Genomic DNA, 8,637 nt, shown 5'->3' with positions numbered 1-8,637 from the left:
GTTATATATATGAAACATATTATGTAAAATTACTTTGCATTATATATCTAAAAAATATTATACAAATTAGTGTTATATATTATACAAATGTATGATAATTAGTTAGAACATTATTCAATCTACCAATCCACAAAAAACCGCCCAAACCGCAATTTGTCAATCCGCTAATTCGCTAACCCGCCATTCAATTTGTAATTTTACTTTCAAACCGCCCGAACCGCACACTCCTATAGATAGAGACAGATTTCCTCATGTCGCTGTTTTATGTGGGGTGTGAGCGGTGCGATTCGGGTAATTTGAGAGTAAAATTACAAACTGAATGGCGGATTAGCGGATTAGCGAATTGACAAATTACAGTTTGGGCAGTTTTTGACGGATTGACGAATTGAAGAATATTCTAACTAATTATCATACATTTGCATAATATATAACAACGTATTAACTATAGCGGAGTGAAGCGGTTCAGTTGGGGAATTATAAATTTTAAAGTTTAAATCGCGGTTAGCAGTTAGAGCGGTATGGATTGATGCAGATCGGTGCGATTTTAGCAGATTGAGTGGTATTTTGCACCGCCCTAATTTTATGTTTGTGAGTGGTATTTTGCACCGCCCTAATTTTATGTTTGTGGAGTTTATGGGCCTTCTTTGTGATGATTTGGATTATTTATTTTATTAAATATTTTATGTATTTATTGATATTGTTATAAATAAATAAATAATTTATTTTCGAAAATAGACTTGTCTTTTTCTTTTCTTTTTTTTTTTTTTTGACAAAAGTGATAAATGGATAGGCTATGATTATTGAGTTTATCTAATTTTTTATATAGATAAAATACATAAATTATCTAACCAGATAAATGATTCGAATTATTAAAATGAAACTCGCGTCCTTCTATCCAAATTATGAACAGTAGAGAATCTTCCTCCATAGTGTATATACGAAACATAATTCTAACTTGTTAAAAAAATTAATTGATCTAGGGGTAACTAGGGGTGCAATTCGGACTGGTTTGGTCGGGTTAAGAAGTTATTCAAGTCTGAACGAAATTACGCTGAGACCTGCTCAGGCCTGGCCAAGCTCAAATTGTAACCTGAGAGTGTCTGTCCAAGCCCGACCCAAGTTAAACCCAAACTGTCTGAGTTGCTCGAATTGTAAGGGGATTTTAGTTTTTTTTTTTTTTTTTTTTTTTTTGTAGCTACATTATTAAAATTTGACTCTATTTACAAATTTTTCTTAAAAAAATTATTAATAACATCAAAACAAATAATTTATATAATATAAGAAAGATGCCACTATAGTAGTCTTTACAATTTATGAGTGAGAATAAAAAAATGTAAGATTATGTGATATTTGTATATATAATTGTGATGACCGGTTTTGCTACATATCTCTTCATCTTCGTTTTCTTTGGTATCGTTGAGTCCGGATGTATTTTCTCTAAACTCTCTTCCTTGTTTATTTCAAGTCGGCTTTTCTTTTGTTTCAGTGGGCGCACGGTCGAGGCCGGAGTGCCCGGGGATCGAACCAAAAATTTCTGGGCTGCTGGGTCAGGCCCGCACGTGCGGGGGCCCTAGGCTGCACGTGCGAGGTGGTGCCGCACGTACGGGGGGTGAGGCTGCACATACGGATTTTAGGGGAGAAGCTGGGCAGCACACTGCTTTATATGCACGAGTAGAGAGAGGTACGGGAGGGGCGCCCCGCACGTACGGCAGATTGGCAGTCCGAAAACTCTGTTTTTCTACCTTTTTGGTCTGAATGTCTCTCTCATTTTACACACTTCTCTCTCACTCTAAACCCTATTTTCCTCCCCATTCTCTGTACAAAACTTCCTCAAACATCAAAACTCTTTGATTCTTGAAGTCTTTGGGTCAAGGCCATCATCATCTTCCTCTAAATCTTGAAGATCAAGAACTAGGGCTCTTTTTGGTGTAGTGAGGGTTAGAGGATCATCCATCAAAGCTGGGGTTTCATTTTCTCCATCATCTAGACCTTGAGGTAGGGATTTCTTGAGTTATATATACTAGTTTTGCTATTTGGGTGTTGATTTAAAAGTGTTCTTGAAGTTTTGTGCTAGTTTTAGATTTTGGTTCAAAATGTAGAGAGTTTTGAATGTGGGTTTGCATCTCTATCTTCTTACTACCTCTTGAGGGTTTCCCTCTATTAAACTCATGAAAGAATGGTTTGGTGGAGTCTCTCTTGATAAACGATGAAGGTTTGTTTTTAATGAAAACCCTAGAAATTAGGGATTTTGATAAAATGGAAAATGTCTTTGAAATTCCTTATTTTCTTATGTTAAGAAGATGGATGAGAGTGAGTGTCATCAAATGTTTAACAAATAGCAATGTATTTGATGTATGAGGAATGAGATGTTATTGTAATATATTTGTTAAATACTTGAACATGAGTATTGGAAATTGGTAAATGATTATGTACCATGGCATGTGAAATCTTGGAAATTGATGTTGAGGGCATATGGTTATGTTGTGAAATATATTGCAAGGGAGGAAATGAGAAATGAAATTAATTGACATTGTTATAGAGGTATTTGAGAATGGAAAAGTGTTATGAGATATTGATTAATGCATTGCATTCTCATTTGATTTATTATCATAAATGCACATGTAGTGAGTTATTATCATTTTTGTTTTCTCATCATGCTTACTTGAGAAGGATTATATTGTAATGAGAACTATGGAATGTCTAAGGGGTAAATACGTTGGTAAGTCCGGATAGAGGGTGTAGTTGAACTTCTTAAGTTGGCCTGAGTGTCCTTGGTAAAAGACCAGAAAACCGTGCGGATAGGTGTCGAGGCTTCCGGTTAATACTGGTAAAAATGATAGTTTGGTAGTACTTGTATAGTCTACTTGCAGACACCAGCCTAGGGATTACCAATGTCGTATTTACCGCCCCTATTGATTTAAACATCGGGAGTTTGAAATTGATGAGATTATAAGATATTGTTGAGAACATGGTGATTTTGAAATAGTGCATTGAAATGAAATTTTCTTAATTTATTGGCATTTGCATGGCATTATATTTGCACTTTAAATGTTGAGGGGAATTGCATAACTGTATATACTTTGAGAGAATTCTCTACTGGGCTTTATGCTCACCCCTATGGATTTTGGTGCAGGTAAAGATGTGGTGATCCCGCCAAATTGAGGGCGTGGATATGTGGTTGTGAAGAGTGAAAGGCTCTTTATTTTGTTGTGATTTTTTGTAAAGCCAAGGGCTATTTTTTTGTATGGGTCCGAGAGACCACTTTTGTGTAACCGGGCTTAAGCCTTGGAAGTTGTAGCCCGTAAGGGCATTTTATTTAATTTGGAACTATATGCTTCACATGCTATAGATTCATGTGTTTTCTTACTTATGAATGTATAAAATGCATGTGGAACTTTTGTATAAACCATGGAGATTAATGATGAAAAGGTTGGAGATTGGTAGTGTTTTATTCAATGAATATGGCTAGTTGTAATGTACATATTTGGTTTATTTTTGGGGCGTGACAATAATATATATTCAATAAGATTTCATAATCTAAACTACTTTAATATCATGTAATGACTAATAATTTATATATATTTAATATTTTTATATAGATATATATGTATAATTTGGGTTTCAAGTTGTTTGATGTCTTTGCCCAAGCTAGCCTAAATTTAATTTAGGCTCCTGAATTTGTGCCCAAGCCTGTACCAAATTTCAAAATATCTTGTCAAAACCCTAAAAACATTATGACTGGGTTCAGGTTGTTCGGATTGAGCCCACCCAAGTTACATACCTAGGGGCAACACCACGTGACACTCTACATACATTGTTATTAGTAAAGATGGTAGAACTCACGATTTTGTATTAGGTGATTAGAGAACTTGAGAAAGCATAATAATTTGTGATTGATGAGAAATATTGCCCCGTGGCGCCCCAAAACCAAAAAATAAATTTTCAATTCTAACCCTTAGTTGTTGGGTTTGTGAGCCCCATCACCTATTCTATTTTAATGATTTGATTTGAATTATTTATTTTATATTTTTGTGTATAATATATATGAAAAAAATAAAATGATTCAATAAAATAATCATATAGGTTTATCAGATTTCTCTGTATAAAATGAATGACAAAATTTTAAATTTTAATTTTTTTAATAAAAAAAATGTGATATAATTATTTAATAAGAATCCCAATCCAAAACATTTTAGAAGAATGACATTTTTTCAGTAAATAAAAATAAATTATTTTAATGGATGTTTTGATACCAATTCTAGAAAGACTATTGTAAAAATTTTCACTTTGTATAATTTTTTTTTTAAATTTTCCTATTATTACTCAATATGTTATCACTTTTATGTTGTGTTTCAAAAAATAAAATAAATAAAATTGATACATTTAACAAATTCATCTAGTTTATTTAAATCCATTGGAGGATGAGGGTGCTAGAGTCGAACACATTCCAAATGAACATGGTGATTCAAACAATAATGTCAAGTAGCAAAATAATTAATGTGTAACGAAAATTTATTTCAAGTGTGAGTTTTTTAAATAAAAATTAGTTGAAGCATAATCACATCTTCTTGAAAATATATTTCTAAGTAATTTTTATGGATTCCTTGGAAATCCAGAATTGGAAAGGGATCTTCTGCCTCGTCACAATTTTGTCATATATATAACATATTTAAAACACATTCATAATAATAAATGTGTGAGTTGTTTCTTGGAACAGGAGGATTGAATTTGATTCATGAGCTTTCTCTCTCTCTCTCTCTCTCTCTCTCTCTCTCTCTCTCTCTCTCTCTACAGTAGGATTTTATGTGTTTTTTTAAAAAAAAATTTACCAAATTATATTTTAATTATAAATAATAATAAAAAAGCAATTCTAGATGTTCTTAGATATTTATAAATTTCTAGCAGACATGAGAATTTTTTTTTATTGTAAAATCTAGTAGATATTCTATTTATAATGTACAATTTTTACTTTAATTTTTATTTACTTATTAATATTGTTGAAGTTACACATTCTTTTACTTTCTAGTTTTTTATTTTATTTTATTAATATTGTTACATATTAATATTGTTAAAATGATGCCAAGTTTCCATTCACTCATAAATGGTTTTGACGAATCGTTTTTATCGTGTGACTTGTCACGCGGTAAGGAACACGTCACCTCTTTGGACCCACCTCAAAAGACGTGTGGACCCTACTCAAAATTGGGCTCAAAGTTGGCCCAAAATAAGCCTATAAAATCAAATTTCCAACAATCCCCCACATGAATGGAATTTGACAGAGAGAAAATGCAGTAATATGATCTAATTACAGAGAGTATAGAAATTGGAAATATTCTACAAAGGATAGGTAGCTTTTGGCTTTGAACTTTCCCTCGTGAGACATTATCAGATTTACTAGCAAACCAGTGAACATGATGTCTCGAACTGTTCATTGGTTTGTGTAAACCAAGATAATAGAACTCATATAGTATATTACCAAACACAGTTTAGTTCTCACTATTGTGTTCATTTTGGCCCTGAACAACCTGGTCTTTCATGAGTGCTCTAAAGACTTGTAGCCCTTCACAAATCTCATAGAACCGGCCCGGTTTACACTCATATAGGTGATTCTTATGAAGAGTATCCTGCCATACTCCACTAGGTATTCCTAGATATAAGAATCATTAAAAGTATTACGTAACCTAAACCGTTGCAGACATCACTATTTCATCATAGAAATGGGTAGGAGTTTGACTCTTAGTGATCCTTTTGAGTCATACAAAACTCGGTTGTCCCTTTGAACCTAAATCTTAGGATCTCTAGTCAACTAGGTTGGGTTGCCGTTGTGGTAACTCTTATTTAATAGGCTTAAGTCCCATTCCCCTCGATAAATTTTCAACTAACTCTCTTATTAACCCTTTGGTTAGTGGATCTATTATGTTGTCTTTAGACTTCACATATTCAATGGAAATAATTCCATTAAAGAGTAATTGTCTCACGGTGTTATGTTGACGATGAATGTGTCGTGACTTACCGTTATACATATGACTCTGTGCTCTACCAATTACTGATTGCCTATCACAATGTATGCATATAGCAGGCACCAATTTTGGCCACATTGGAATATCTTTAAGGAAGTGGCGAAGCCATTCTGCTTCTTCTCTAGCTTTATTCTAAAGTAGACCTAGCAATGCAAGTCTGTTTAGAAGATTTTCAAGACATAGCTGCACCATCAAGAGTAAAGACATACCCATTGGTGAACTTTGAGTCTCTAGTATCTGATATCCAGTTTGCATCACAGTATCCTTCAAGTACTGCTGGATATCTAGTATAATTCAGCCTAATGTTATGAGTAAATCTGAGGTATCTTAGAACCCTTATAATTGCTTTCCAGTGTTTTACTTCTAGGTTACTCGTATATCTACTTAATTTACTTACTGCATAAGTTATATCTGGGCGAGTGTAGTTCATCAAGTACATTAAGCTTCCAATAATTTGGGCATACTCTAATTGAGAAATACGTTCCTGTACATTCTTAGAAAGAAACAAATTAACATCCACAGGTGTTCTAACAAGATGATCATCATCTTTGCTGATTTTGTCAAGTATTTTCTCAATATAATGATATTGTGACAAAGCATAACCTTCTGATGTTTTGGTAATTTTCATACCAAGAATTACATCAAGAATGCCCATGTTCTTCATGTCAAAATATTTATTCAACATTTTCTTGGTAGTTTTAATTATATCATTATTACTACCTATGATGAGCATATCATCCACATAAAGACATACAATGACATAACCTTTGTCTGTGTTTATAATATAAACACATTTGTTACACTCATTAATTTTAAATCTATTTGATATTATTGCCTTGTCAAATTTCTCATGCCATTGCTTTGGCACTTGTTTTAAACCATATAATGATTTAACCAATTTACACACTTTCTTTCATTTTCCTGGAATAGAAAATCTTTCTGGTTGTTTCATGTAAATTTCTTCATCTAACTCACCATTTAAGAAAGCGGTCTTCATATCTATTTGATGAATTTCTAGATTGTACAACGATACAATCGCAATTAGCATTTTAATGGATGTTATTCTAGTAACCGGTGAGTATGTATCAAAGTAATTAAGACCTTCTTTTTGTCTAATACCTTTGACTACAAGGCTTGCCTTGTATTTGTCAATTGATCCATCCGCTTTGATTTTTCTTTTGAAAGTCCATTTGTACCTAAGAGGTTTACAACCTGGTGGCAAATCCACCAATTCCGAAATTTGATTTTGCAGGATAGATTCAACTTCACTGTTTAAAGCTTCTTTCCATAAAGGAGCCTCAAAACTAGACATAACTTCTTTAAAAGTTAAATGCTCATTTTCTAACAAAAATATTAGAAAATCTGGACAAAAAGAATTTGAGGTTCTAGCACGTTTACTACACCTAGTTTCCTCTTCCTCATTTTGATCTATTTCTTACTCTTGTTCTCGATCATGACTAATAATAGCATCATGAGATCTTTTATTATTACTAGTCTCTTGTCCAGTCTTATTTGGAAGTACATGTTCAAAGAATGATGCATACCCGAGATGTTTACAACCTGGTGGTAAATCCACCAATTGTCAAGTTTGATTTTACAGGATGGATTCAACTTCACTGTTTACGGCTTCTTTCCATAAATGAGCCTCAAGACTGGACATAGCTTATTTAAAAGTTAAAGGCTCATTTTCTAACAAAAATGTTAGAAAATCTAGACCAAAAGATTTTGAGATTCTATCACGTTTACTACGCCTAGGTTCCTCTTCCTCATTTTGATCTATTTCTTGCTCTTGTTCTTGATCATGACTAGTAATAGCATCATTAGATCTTTTATTATTACTAGTCTCTTGTCCAGTCTTATTTGGAAATACATGTTCAAAGAATGATGCATTCAAAGATTCAATAATAGTATTTACATGCATTTCGGAATGTTTTTTGATTTATAAATCAAAAATCGATATGCACTACTATTCTTGGCATAACCAATGGAAATGAAATCAATAGTTTTAGAACCTATCTTAGTCTTTTTAGGACTAGGAATAGCCACTTTAGCCAAATACCCCCATACTTTTAAGTATTTGTAGGATAGTACTATTTCATGCCACATTTCATAAGGTGTTTAATTCACTTTCTTTCGGGGTACTTTATTAAGTATATAATTAGCAGAAAGTATTGCTTCCCCCCACAAGTTCTGAGGTAATCCAAAACTTATTAACATGACATTCATTATTTCTTTTAAAACCCTATTTTTCCTTTCAGCAATTCCATTTTGTTGAGGTGAGTAAGGAGCGATGGTTTGATGAATTATTCCACGTTCTTTACAAAATTCACCAAAAGGTGATTCATATTCATCACCTCTATCACTTCTAAGTTTCTTAATTTTCTTACCAAGTTGATTTTCAATTTCATTCTTGAATTCAATAAAACTTTCCAAAGTTTCATCCTTGGTTTGAATTAAATAATCATAACTATATCTAGTATAGTCATCTATAAAAGTGATTAAATACTTTTTCCCACATCTAGTTTGAATTAATTTAAAATCACAAATGTCACTATGAACTAATTCAAGTGGTTCCGTACTTCTTTCAATTGTATGAAAAGGAGTTTTGGATAATTTT

Source organism: Camellia sinensis, chromosome 11 (assembly GCF_055761805.1).
Source record: "Camellia sinensis isolate YWXY chromosome 11, ASM5576180v1, whole genome shotgun sequence".
NCBI classification, from domain to species: Eukaryota; Viridiplantae; Streptophyta; class Magnoliopsida; order Ericales; family Theaceae; genus Camellia; species Camellia sinensis.
The sequence above is the reverse complement of the archived record's forward strand: the minus strand, read 5'-3'. Positions refer to the sequence as shown.